Source organism: Gossypium hirsutum, chromosome A10, assembly GCF_007990345.1.
Source record: "Gossypium hirsutum isolate 1008001.06 chromosome A10, Gossypium_hirsutum_v2.1, whole genome shotgun sequence".
NCBI lineage: Eukaryota > Viridiplantae > Streptophyta > Magnoliopsida > Malvales > Malvaceae > Gossypium > Gossypium hirsutum.
Window position 1 is genome coordinate 18,075,864 of NC_053433.1, and position 13,781 is coordinate 18,089,644.

The following is a 13,781-nucleotide window of genomic DNA, read 5'->3' on the forward strand; positions in this document are numbered from 1 at the left end:
TTGCTGCAAATAGTTTCGAAATGAAGCCCAACACTATTCAGATGGTACAACAATACGTTTAGTTCGATGGTTTGCAAGACGAAGATCCAGATATTCATTTGGCTAATTTTCTGGAAGTCTGTGATACTTTCAAGATTAATGGCATTCCTGACGACGTCAGTCGCCTACGGCTATTCCCTTTCTCGTTGAGCAACAAAGCTAAACAGTGGTTGAATCCTTTACCATGAGGTTCTATCATTACATGAGATCAAATGACCGAGAAATTCCTACTGAAGTACTTCCCACCAGCTAAGAAAGTCAAGTTAAGGAATGATATCTCTTCCTTCATTCAAATCGACTTAGAGATTTTATATGATGCATGGGAGAGATACAAGGATTTATTGAGAAAGTTCCCTCACTATGGGTTACCTCTATGGCTATAGGTTTAGACATTCTACAATGGTTTGAACCCCTCAACTAGGCAGTTAATCGATGCAGCATCCGATGGAACACTTAATAATAAAACACCTGAAGCGACTTATGAATTTATAGAGGAGATGGCATTGAATAATTATCAGTTGCAAGTCATGAGGACAAAGTCGATGAAAGCAATCGGTGCTTTTAACTTATATGTGGTCACCATGTTATCGAATTAGGTAGAACTTTTAAATAAGAAAATTGATGGTTTATATGGTTCTACGCAGGCACATCTAGTGATGCAATGTGATAAGAATGAAGGAGGAATGAACAATCCAGACTGTCTACCCTACGGTTCTAGCACAGAGAACGAACAAATAAATTATATGGGTAATAGTTCTAGGCCTTAGAATAACCCTTAAGTAATACCTATAATGTAGGTTGGAGGAACCATCCCAATTCTCTTGGGGTGGTCAAGGAAATCAAAGAGCACAACTCTCTCCAAGCTTCCAAGAACAACCTCACCAGCAAGAAAAAAACCGAACCTTGAGGAGATGTTGACAAAGTTTATCTCGGTGTCAGAAACCCACTTTCAAAACACTGAAGCAGCACTTAAAAATCAGCAAGCGTCAATTCAAGGACTCAAGAATCAAATTGGCCAACTTGCTAAGTTAATTTCAGAACGACCATGAGGTAATTTGCCTAGAAATACTGAAACTAACCCAAGAGATCAACTTTATGCAATTACTGTGTGAAATGAACAAGGCTTAGTTGAAACTAAACCAGAATTAAAGCAAGAAATTATGGTAAGTAACGGTAAGAACGAGGTAAGCTAGAATGAACAAAAATCGGTTGGTAAAGATTATAAACCTCGAGTGACATATCCTAACGCGACGAAGAGAGGCCATACGAACGAACAATTTGGTAAATTTCTTAAACTTATGAAAAAAATTACATATTAACTTACCGTTTATTAAAGCTTTATCACAGATGCCCAATTCTATTAAATATTTAAAGAAGTTTTTGGAAAACAAAAGGAAGTTAGATGATTCATCACCTGTGGAGCTAAATGCAGTTTGCTCAGCCATGTTGCAAAATAAACTTCCCAACAAATTGAAAGATCCAAGGAGTTTTACTATTACTTGTTTAATTGGTAGTTTGAATATTAATAATGCTTTGGCTGATTTAGGGGCTAGTATTAATGACATGCCCTATAAAATGTTTAAACAATTAGGTCTTGGGAAACTCAAACAAACTAGGATGAGTATTCAATTAGCAGATAGAGCCATTAGATTTCCTAGGGGTATTATTGAAGATGTTCTTGTAAAAATTGATAAATTTATATTCCCAGTTGATTTTGTTATTTTAGACATGGATGAAGGTAATGAAGTACATTTATTTTAGGAAAACCTTTTTTAGCAACTACTAGAACTATAATTGATGTTGGTACGAGTGAGTTAGTACTTTGTATAGATGACGAAACGATTACTCTACAAGCTCGTGATTCTGTTAAGACATCTAATGATCAAGATAATGCTACAAGTTTTGTTAATTGAGTAACCCTGTGGCTTAACCTTCTTTGCAGGAAACACCTCAGAAAAATGTAATGGATCCACGTTCCAGTCAAGACGACAGAACGACTAATGAAGAATGAATGTTACGAATCAATGAACTGGATGAATGGCAGACATATGTTAAAAAGAAATCGAAAAAGCACGATGAAGAGCCAAAGAGACGCCATGATGAGTATGTGGATAGAAAGAACCAATTTAAGGTTAGGGACAAGGTACTGCTAGATAAAATGGATCCTCGAATTGCCACTTTGAAGCTTGATGCAAACGAATCAAATCCCTTTATGGTATTGAATGTCTTCCCATACGGTACAGTCGAGGTAACTTATTCTGAATTTGGCACATTTAAGGTAAATCATACTCGACTTAAACCTTATTTTGATAATAGAATTGATAACAAGAAAGAAGAGTTTCGACTCAACGAACCACCATGACTGTGCGAATACAATATAAGTCAATCTTAGACTTTAAATAAGTGCTTCTTAGGAGGCAACCCAAGTGTTAACACTGCTAATTTTCTTAATTTTGTTTCATAATTTTTTAAATTTAATTAATTTTCAAAATAAAAAAAAAAGTTTTTAGACTCAAACGACCTAGACACACAGGCGTGTCCCAGGCTATGTGCACTATAAAGAGTTCGACAATGAGTTACACGACCTGGTAACAAGACCTTGTGACCCACACGACCTGGACACACGGGCGTGTCCTTGGCCATGTGGATCTTGGGGCTTAATTTCTCAAAAATTTGATGGAGACATGGCCTAAAATATTCCACAGGGCCTGTGTAATGACCCAAAATTTATGGGCATTAGAAAAGTGTGTTGTCGGGTCTCCATTTTTGTAAAACAAATTCGTAAATATTTATTAAAATATTTACAAATTTAGTTGTGTAGTTGATTAAGTTTTGGTTAAGAGAATTAGCTTAAATTAGGAGTAATTAGGAAAAGGACTAAATTGCAATAAGAGTGAAAGTTTAATTGTAGATTAAAGAAAAATTAAAGGGACTAAAGAGGCAATTAAATCATTTTCTATAGTTGAGGGGATTTAATGTGGAAATATAAAATATTTTTATAACTAAAATATATATATTTACTTAATAAATAAGAATATTTTATTTTATTTTATTTTATTATATTATAACTAAACTAAACTAAATAAAACAAAACAATAGAATGAAAAGAAACAGAATAGCAAGACAAAACAGAGAAGGGAGAAAGAAAGAAAATAAAAAGGGAAAAAATAAGGTTTTAAAGGTTCCAAGCTAATTTGGTAAGTCAATTTAGCCCATTTTATTATGATTTTTGAGTTTTTAGAATCCAAGAACAAAATACTACTTGATTTATGTTAAAATTTTAGAAGTTATTGTATTTTTAGACATAGTTCATGTTGAACAAATTGATAAATTAGGGGTTAAATTGATAGAATTTCAAGTTAGAATTGGTTAAAGGATTAAATTGTAAAATAAGTTATAAGTTTTGTGTAATAGGGACTAAATTGAGAGAATTTTAAAATTAGGGTTTTAGGGAGAAAATTAGAGAGTTAAGTTTAGTTATAAGTAGATATTGAGTGAAAATAAAAAGTGAATAGAGATGAAAATGGAGAAAATTTTAGTTAGAGATTAAATTGGAATTTAGGCAAAAGTTAAATAGAAAATAAAAGTATTTGATGTGAATTGGTGCTGTTTCGATAATTTTAAATTGTTTAAATTTTCGTAGCTAATGTCGTGCCGGAAACATCGTCTAAGAAGGGGAAAGAGAAAGTTGATGAGGAATAACACGAGGATATACGGTTTGTATTACTATAATTCAAATCTATTTATTATTAATTGTTATATTTTAATTAAAATGCATGGTAAGTAAAATGAGGTGAGTATTGATATTGAATTGAATAAAATTGAATTGAATTATGAATATATGTGAGTATTTGAAATGTATATTGATTGGAAAGTGGAAAGTGATTTGAATTGAAAGTATGAGAAATTGTGATTGAAGTGAAATTGATATAAATATTGAGTGAAATTGAAATGTATTTTGAATTCCCTTTTAACTAGTCGGGCTGAGTCGAATATAGTTGGCATGCCATAGGATTAGAAGTGTTCAAGGTTACTTCGACCTCAAGTCGATGAAACAGTAGGTGTCATATTGTTACTTCGAATAGATTCGATGAGGTATTGGGTACCAACTTACTTCGGTTTGGTCGATGAGACACTGGGTGTCAACTATTGCTTCAAACTATCCGATAAGGCACTGGGTGTTATACTGGTGTGTTTTAGTTGGATCCGTGTATCTACTAAAGTCCGAGTCATGTTAATAGGGGTAAATAAATGAATTGGTAATAGAAAAGATATTGAGTGATTTTAAATAAGAATTGAAATAAGATATTAAAATGAAATATTAAAAAAAATATGATTTTTGATATAGTGAGATGATGTTTAAATCTAAGTAAAGAAGTGCTATTTGGAAATAGCTATTAATAAGAAATGATAGAATAGTGTATGAACTGATTATTGAAAGACTAATGCTGTAAGATTTTAGATATGAAATGGAATAAGATATTGAATTAGGATATGGAAATGAAATGTATGAAATAATGGTTTATGAAATGGTTATTGATGAAATGCATGAAATGGATATTGATATAGCAAGGAGATATGTAAATTAAAATGAAGAAAAACTATTTAAGATAGATATTATTAAGAAAATTTAAAGTTTAAATGCATGAATGATTCATTGAAAGTAAATTGTGGTAAGATTAAATGTGCAGATTTATTGTCTTTACCTTAAGTATTTGAATTATAGTAATATCACTGAGTCTATACTCAGCATATGGTTTGCTTCCGTGTGCAGATTAGGTACAGTAATTTTGAAGAGTTGTATTTGAGATTGCGAGCATTCATCTCATCACATCTCAAAGTATCAAGAGGGTATGTTTTAAATTTTTGAATAGAATGGCATGTAATTAGGAAGATCAAGTATGTTCCAAGTGGTAGTAGGGACTAAAATAGAAATTATTTAAATTTATTATTTGTTTTTATGTTTAAATATATTTAGTGATTAGCCAAAATCACTTTGGCACCAAATGTAATATTTATATATCAAGTTCCTTGGGTCAAACATGGTATAGGGGTGTTATAGCCTGGACACACGGGCGTGTCCTAGACTGTGTGAAACCTGGAGCTAATTTTTTTCAATGTCAGAGAGTAACATGGGCTAGAGACACTACCGAGCCACACAGGCATGTGAGGTATTACACGGGCATGGGAGAAGCGAAGGACATTATACATGGCCGTGTAAAAATTAGGTTAATTTTTAATTGCACACGGGCTGAATCCACACAGCCATGTCACATGGCCATGTTGCCCAAACCCTAGAATTCATTTCTCAATTTGTCTTTTTCTTCCCCAACCAAGCCACCCCATTTTTATTTTTGTTTATAATTATTTGTTATATTATTTATTTTTATTTTACTAATTTTTATTTTATTTATTATTTATTATTCTTAACTTAGATTTTAAATTTATTTTAATTTTTCAGCTATTTCTATTTTTTTTAGTATTTTTTTACTATTATTATTACAATTACCTTTAAATTTATTAGTATCATTGAGTTTATTATTATTATTATTATTATTTTTGTTTTATTTTTATTTTTATTTTATTTTTTATTTTATGTTTCTTTTTAATTTTGCTTTATTTGCTTTATTTTTTTATTATTTTCTTCAACTTATTTTCATTATTATCTTTTGAAATATATTTTTATGGTTGTTTCTAATCGATTATAACCCTTTAATCTTCTCTATTATTTGTATTTATTTTTTTTATTAGTTTGCTCGGAATCATGCGTTATATTTAGATTTTACTACAATTCCGTTTTTCACTATTCTGAGGATTTCATCTAATATTCAGGGCAGTTTCAGTTTTCTCCCTCTCTTATGATATTCTATTTATACTGTGATTATATATGTTTGTACATTGAGGACAATGTATATCTTAAGTGTGGGGAGGTTATTTATATAATTATTAGAAAATCTCTGAATTATGTCTTGTGTTTAAGTAATTTTCTCATACTTCTTTTAGAATGAATTTTTATCGATTTGTATTTTTTATTGATGTGTTTTGGATTCAATTCATAGATATTTGTGCATTGGTTGTTTTAAATTTTAAGACATGAGAGAATCAAGTATGATAAGTTTATTTTCAGAATTAAAAATTTTAGGTTGGTTCCCTGAATTGAGGTATTTTTTTGAAGTTTTAAATTTACAAGTTTGACATCAAAAATCATAATTTTTTGTGAGATTTTGAGCCTTTAGAGCATACATTTTCTTGCTCATTTTATTATTGGTTATAAGTATGTCAATTTGATTTGTTATTCTAGAACTTGATTCGATTATGCATGTCGAGATCACACCTTTTGATGTGATATACTGAGATGATAAAGGCACTTAAGTTTTAACCCACTTATCCCATAAAAAAGCCTACCTTTTTAATTAACCCTTAGTGAACCCCGTTAAGCCTAATACACCGTTTCTTAAATTATCCATTAATGTTAACCCATAACTCATTTTTCGTTGAGAATTTTTCCCGTTTTATTAACTCCCTTTTTGTCAAGATGTGATTTGGTTAGTTGCCTAACTATGATCTTGTGTTTGATTTGCTGAATTATTTCTTATTGTAAAAAAAAAGAAGAAGAAGAAGAAGAAAAAAATCGAAAAAATTATATTTATTGATTATTATGTAGTTCTATGAGCTTGAGAAGTTAAATTTATATTTTGAGAAGAAGCTTGTTTTCTTATTCTTGAATTGTAACGCCCTCATGCCTGAGACCGTCGCCAGAATCGAGCTTGAGGTGTTACTAAACTTAATTCATTAATTTAACAGCTCAAACAATTTATTTTTAAAATTTCCAGACAAGCTGGCCAACTGCATCACAGTCGCTTAAAAATTCATATCTTGAGTTTCAAAACTCGAAATTAAGATCCGTGATTTTACCTGAAACTAGACTCATATATATATTTACTAATTTTTTTCTAAAATTTTTGGTCGAGCCAATTAGTACAGTTTATTAGTTAAAGTCTCCCATGTTTCAGGGTTCGACTACTCTGACCCTTGTGTATTACGAATCAGATATCTCCCTGTACAGAGTTTCAATGACTATTCCATTTTTTTCTTATAAAACTAGATGAAATAAGGATTTCATACATGTAATAAAAAAACTCCTAATTATTTTTTCACAATTTATAGTGAATTTTTAAAGTCAGAACAGGGGATACAGAGATCACTCTGACCCTGTTCCACCAAAACTTAAATATCTCATAAAATATAAATCATATACCTGTTTTGTTCCATCCATATGAAAATAGACTCATTAAAATTCAATTTGATAACTTACTCATCATTTAATTCCATTTCTACTATTGTTAGTGATTTTTCAAATTTACATCACTGCTGCTGTCAGATTCTGTTTTATGGCAAATTTTACTTTACTATAGATTTTCATGGACTAAATAGCATTTTAAACATACATGGCATCAAATATGATTTAGATTGGCCATTCCAATGGCTAATCATTCACACACCCTTTTCTTACCAAACCATAACCATGTCATAAAATCATTTACACAAATTGAGTATTTTGCCATACATGCCACATTCAAAATACACAAGCCATTTTACCAATTTAGGCCTCCGGATAGTGTGAACGAGTCTTCGACCTATCCCGATTCTCAAGCCGACTTGTCAACAACTACAATGAATGAAAAGAAGGGGGTAAGCATAAATGCTTAGTAAGTTCACATGCAAATAGCAAGTAATATAATCATGAAATTCCACATAAAACATCATTTGCATAAACAACATCAAGACATTCGTGTTTCGTTTGCATTTAATATCTTTCTACGATTTCATCATACCAAGTTCTCAACCCGAGGATTTAAGCACATACCTGCCAAATTTTCTCATTCATCACACTTACCAATATATCACCTTCTTTTTAGGCATTCTTCTCATTCACTTAAGATTCACCCGTTGAACACATCGGAATATAATTCGAATATGCGGATTTCATAAACGTAAGTGTCATACCCGTAGCTAGACAAACTCAATAGCCTGCGGAACTTATGTAGCCAAGCTACCATGTAACCCGCCCATAAGTGAACTCGGACTCAACTTAACGAGCTCGGGCGTTCGCATCCATAAGTGAACTCGGACTCAATTCAATGAGTTCGGATGCCTAGTTACATCTCACGAACTCGGACTCAACTCAACGAGTTCGGAACTCAAGTATCCTAGTGACATGTCACTTGTATTGTAATCTATTCCTAAGGTTCAAATGGGTTTTTCCTCAATCTCACAACTTTGTCGTCTTCCACGGAATATCGGAACCGATACTCAGTGATAGTTCATACTCATCAAGTAATTCACATAATTACATATTATTCAACAATAACCATAAAACACAACAATTCATGATAATAATAAGCATCATATCATATAAACAACATTAAATTGCTCAAAATGACAATTATGTTACTACATTTACACATGAACTTACCTCGATACAAAATATTAGCAATCGAGCCTATTCTTCGTAAACTTTGTTTTTCCCTCGATCGCGACTTGAATCTCGTTTCTCTTGATCTATAATGCCAAATTAATCTTATTTAATACATACATTCATCAAAACAGTCTTTAATAAGAACTTTAGCAAAAATACATTTTTGCCCCTAAACTTTTACATAACTACACTTTTGCCCTTAGGCTCGGGAATTAAACTTCATCACTTATTCTTATGTTTTATGACATGCTGATCATTTTTCCCTTCTATGGCAACATCAAATTCACACTCTAACATGCACTTATGACTATTAGGTATTTTACCGATTAAGCCCTTTTACTCGTTTTCGCTTAAAACCGAGTAGCACAAGTTGTCTAACATGATTTAAAACCTCATATTCTATCATAAAACACCAAAATACACAAATTTCACCTATGGGTAGTTTTCCAAATATGAACCCTAGGTTGAATTATTGCTAGCATAAGTTAATTCGAGCTAACGGGATTCTAAAAACGTAAAGAACATTAAAAACGGGGCTTGGAATCACTTACTATGGAGCTTGGAAGCTTGAAACAAACCCTAGCTATGAAAAACCCTTGAAATTTTGGCCTAATGAAGAAGATGGACAAAAATTGGCTTTTAATTTTGCTTTTAATTCATTTTAATAACTAAATGACCAAAATGCCCTTCCTACTAAACTTTCAAAAAAATTCCATCCATGTTCAATTTTTGTCCATAGACTTAGAAATTGGTCAAATTTCTATTTAAGACCTCCTCATTAATATTCCAAAGCAATTTCATACTAAAAACTCCTAGAATGCAAATTTTGCAATTTATTCGATTTAGTCCCTAATTTCAATTTAAGCACTTTAGGCATAGGATTGCATCATGAAATTTTCACACAATCATGCAATCATATCATAAACATCAAAATAATTATAAAATAGTTATTTCTATCTCAGATTTGTGGTCACAAAACCACTATTTCGTTTAGGCCCTAATTCGGGATATTACATGAATAGTTCTTGATTTATGCACTTGATTTTAATTCAGTATTTGTTATTTTTCTAGTTTGGTAATTTATCAATTCGATCTTGATTTTAACCATCTTTTTCGGCCTTTCTCCACACCCTTAACCTAAGCCCCATTACAACCTCTTAAAGACATTTTCATTTGAGTATCATATCATTTTATAGTGGTGGAGATTTTATTTTCATGCAAGCCTATGGTAATGACTTTTCTTGTTTGACTATTGAGTGTCTATTCATGAACCTTAAACAATTCAACTGATTTGAGTGAACCTTTAGTGAGGATGTCGATTCTTGTCGATTTTGAATTAAAGGTAATTACTTAGATAAAAGGGAAATATCTATGTTTTCATGCTTTAAAAATGTTCGACTTGGATTGTTTGTGTAACACCTCTAACTCAAATCCGTTGTCGAAACAAGGTTACAGAGCATTATCAAAATTTACAGATCAAATAACAGACATTTCATATCATCTAGAACTCATATCAAAAACTAATCCAAATCCATCATATTGTGCCTTATGTGAGCTCTCGAGGCCCAAAATACATTTTAGAAATAAGTCGGGACTAAATTGGGTACTTAGGATTTTTCAGAAAACATTAAATTTTTTCAAAGGTACAAGGGACACACGCCCGTGTGGCCAGGCCGTATGGACATTCGAAATAGGGACACATGACCGTGTCCCAACTCGTGTCCAAACTTATGAGCTTTCTAACTTGGGTCACACAGCCAAGCCACGCGCCCGTGTGCTAGGTTATGTGAGCATTATGTTTTGCACTAATTAAAAGATATAGGGGACACACGACTATGTCACCTGACTGTGTGTCACACATGGCTGAGACACATGCAAGTGTCTTTGCCTGTGTGGACGAAATAGGCCATTTTTTTAGCCACATTTCTCACCCAATTTGTCTTCAATCTACATCAACACTTTTGCATATCATCAAGCCATAAAAAACTACTTAAAATAAGCCAAACTCAAGTCTTAAACATAACATATCATCATATATATCCAAGAATCCATACTTACCAAATTAACCAAATACACATATAAGCATATTTATACCTAATATATCAATCCAATCCAACCATCAATATGCTTATGAATTTTTCATCATTCAACCATACCAAGCACACATTAAACATGATAATGCCACATATATATACATCAAATTCAAGCCATTCAAATGGCTAATCACAACAGAATAATTGTACACCATCATTGGCCAAATGAACTTATACATGCCATTATAACCAAAATGAATTTACTATATATACCGAAATGGGCCGATGAATAGTGTGAATCAACTTTAACCAGCTTCCAACCAAAACGAGCTTCCGAGTTACTATAAAACAGGGAAAATAAAGCAGAGTAAGCATTTAAGCTTAGTAAGTTTGTATAACATGGAAATTAACTTACCAGTCAATTATATTTAAGGTAAGCATACAAACATATTCCAATCAACTTGGCCAAAAGCCTAAATACATATCTTCAACATGTTAGCTATGTAAGTACATACAATAGCTCATCATCATGGATGAACAAAGTCATCAAGCGAGTTCCACATTCCAATAACAAGCAATTCATACATCAGTATATCAGGTAATATCATTTATATATACTTCATATATATACAAGTAAATTAAGTTCGTTTCGAACTCATAATATCTCATATCAGAACTTTGCTCATTGAACCATTTAAAATATCGTTGGATACACAGGTAGTACACACGAAGTGTACAAATCTGTAATCCGTCAATTCATATACAGGTATGCCCATATGAGTATGTAATCGGGAAGCTCTTTCAAGCCATGTAACGGGAAGCTAATGTGAGCTGTATAACGGGAAGCTCTTACGAGCCAATTATCAAGAAGCTCATACAAGCCATAAACGGAAAGCTCAAGAGAGCCATTAATCGGAAAGGTTATGAGAGCCAAATATTAGAAGCTCGTGAGAGCCACATAACGGGATGCTCAAAAGAGCTAAATAACGGGATGTTCTTGCGAGCTGTGGTGTGTCCGTTGGACCACAACCAATTCAGGAACCCTTAACGACATATCATTTGTATCCATCGAATTTCCAAGGTTCAAATAAGACTTAGTACTTGTCAGATATTTAATCAATACTTATACATGGCAATTATACATTTCACAAACATGTCATTCAATTTAAACATATAGATCTACAATTTAGTTACACAAACTTACCTCGACAAGTATACGTAGATTTGTAAGCTGCTAACTCGATACTTTTTCTTTTCCTCAACAAATTTCGTACCAGGTCTATCCGGATCTATACGAATGAATTTAGCTCAATTTAATATAATTCACATTCAATTCAGTCCTGTACACATCTTTGGCAAAATTATTATTTTGCCTCTATACTTTTAATTAATTACAATTTTATCCCTAGGCTCAGAAAATGAAATTCATTGAATTTAATCTTTATTCCAAGCCTAACCGATTTTCATATATAACAATAGCAGCCCATGCATTTCATAAAATTTAGAATTTTTTTATGAATTTTCCATCTTTTCAATTTAATCCCTAAATCATAATTTTATCAAAATTCTCTTTACAAAAGTTGTTTATCTATCAACAATCTTTCATTTTCTACCATAAAACTTCATAATTTAACTATACTCATCCATGGAAGAACCCTAACACTCTAATAATTTTGCAAATTAATCCCCGAGATAGCTAGATTAAGTTATTACGATCTCGGAACATAAAAATAATTAAAAATAAAATAAGAATACATACCTAATTAAGCAAAAATAGCTTACTTGAACTCAACATCCATGGCTTGGGTTTCCATGTATTTTTTTTAGGAAATATGATGAAAATGATTATATTTTAATTATTTATTTCATTTATCATCATTATTTTATCATCTTTCCAAAATTAACCTTAATAATTTCTTAATTTCCATTAATGAATAATCATTCTTATCTACTAACTCCTCAAAATGGTCTATTTTCCATATAAGGACCTCCAATTTTAAATTCCATAGTTATTTGATACCTTAAGCTACTAGAATTAAACTTTTTCACTTTGTGCAATTTGGTCCTTTTCATCAAATTAGACATGTAATCAGTAAAATTTCTTAACGAAATTTTTATACGATATTTTTGTCATAAAGTAGGCCATAAAATAATATTAAAGTAAATTTTCTTCTAACCTCGAATTTGTAGTCCTGAAACCGCTATTCTGATTTCACTCAAAACGGGCTATTACAATTTGAATCTTTAGTGCTCTTTTAGTTGAATTATCAATGTATGATTATTTGTGAATTATTTTGAAACATTATTGATGAGAATTATAAGTTGAGAAAGATTAATTTTAATTGTGAGTTAAGGATTTTGCTTGGGGACAAGCAAACGCTTAAGTGTAGGGATATTTGATAAGGCATAAAAGTAACATATTTTTAATCCCATTCTTGATGCATTTTTTGATGATTTATTATGTAAATTAGTGAATTTGATAATCCTAATCCTTTAAATTTATGTTTCTATACTTAGGTGAGCACATGGGAGTTAAAGGAGCAAAAAACAAGCCAAAATCGGACAAAAAGAGCTATTTTCAGGATCCACATGGGCTGGCCACACACCCATATGCCGACCCATGCCAATTTCGCAACCCACTTCCCAAATAGGCAGAAAAACCTAATTTTTAGGCTTTTTGAGCATTCTAAAGTCTATAAATACATATTAGAAGAAAACCTAAGGGAGCACTTAGAGAAGATTAAAGAAAAGACTCAAAGAACACCATCGGAACCAACTCAGAAACGGATCTCCTTCAAGATTGAATATCTCCTTTTAACTTCTTTTGAAGTTTTATTGACTTTCTTTATGTCCTGTGGTTTTTTTTTTACTTTGAGATGTTTTCATTCAGGATTATGAACTAATCCCGATACCTAGGGGAGATAAAACCTATGATGGATTCTATTATTTAATTTCTATTTTACGCGATAAATACTTGATTCTTGTTCTCAATTATGTATGCTTATTTCATGTTTTAATATTTTTGTTATATTAATTCATGTTTAATGTACTTATTCAGTGGAGCAAAAATCCCTGTCTAAGAGTAGATCTAGCATAATTGAGTAGAGTTGCATGCAATTCTAGAAATAGGATGACATAAATCTACCGAATTAGAGTCAAATTTAATAGGGAATCCATAGATCAAGTTAATGTGACAATAGGGGTTTTAACTAGAAAAAGATTTCAATTAA

General features: G+C 31.7%; 1 non-coding gene across 1 annotated transcript; it reads right to left on the bottom strand.

The window, feature by feature from the left end:
* Positions 1 to 299: 299 nt before the first annotated feature.
* LOC121209151 (small nucleolar RNA R71) lies at positions 300 to 406 on the bottom strand. The gene has a single exon (XR_005904268.1). It is a non-coding gene; the product is annotated as a small nucleolar RNA R71 (small nucleolar RNA).
* Positions 407 to 13,781: the final 13,375 nt, after the last annotated feature.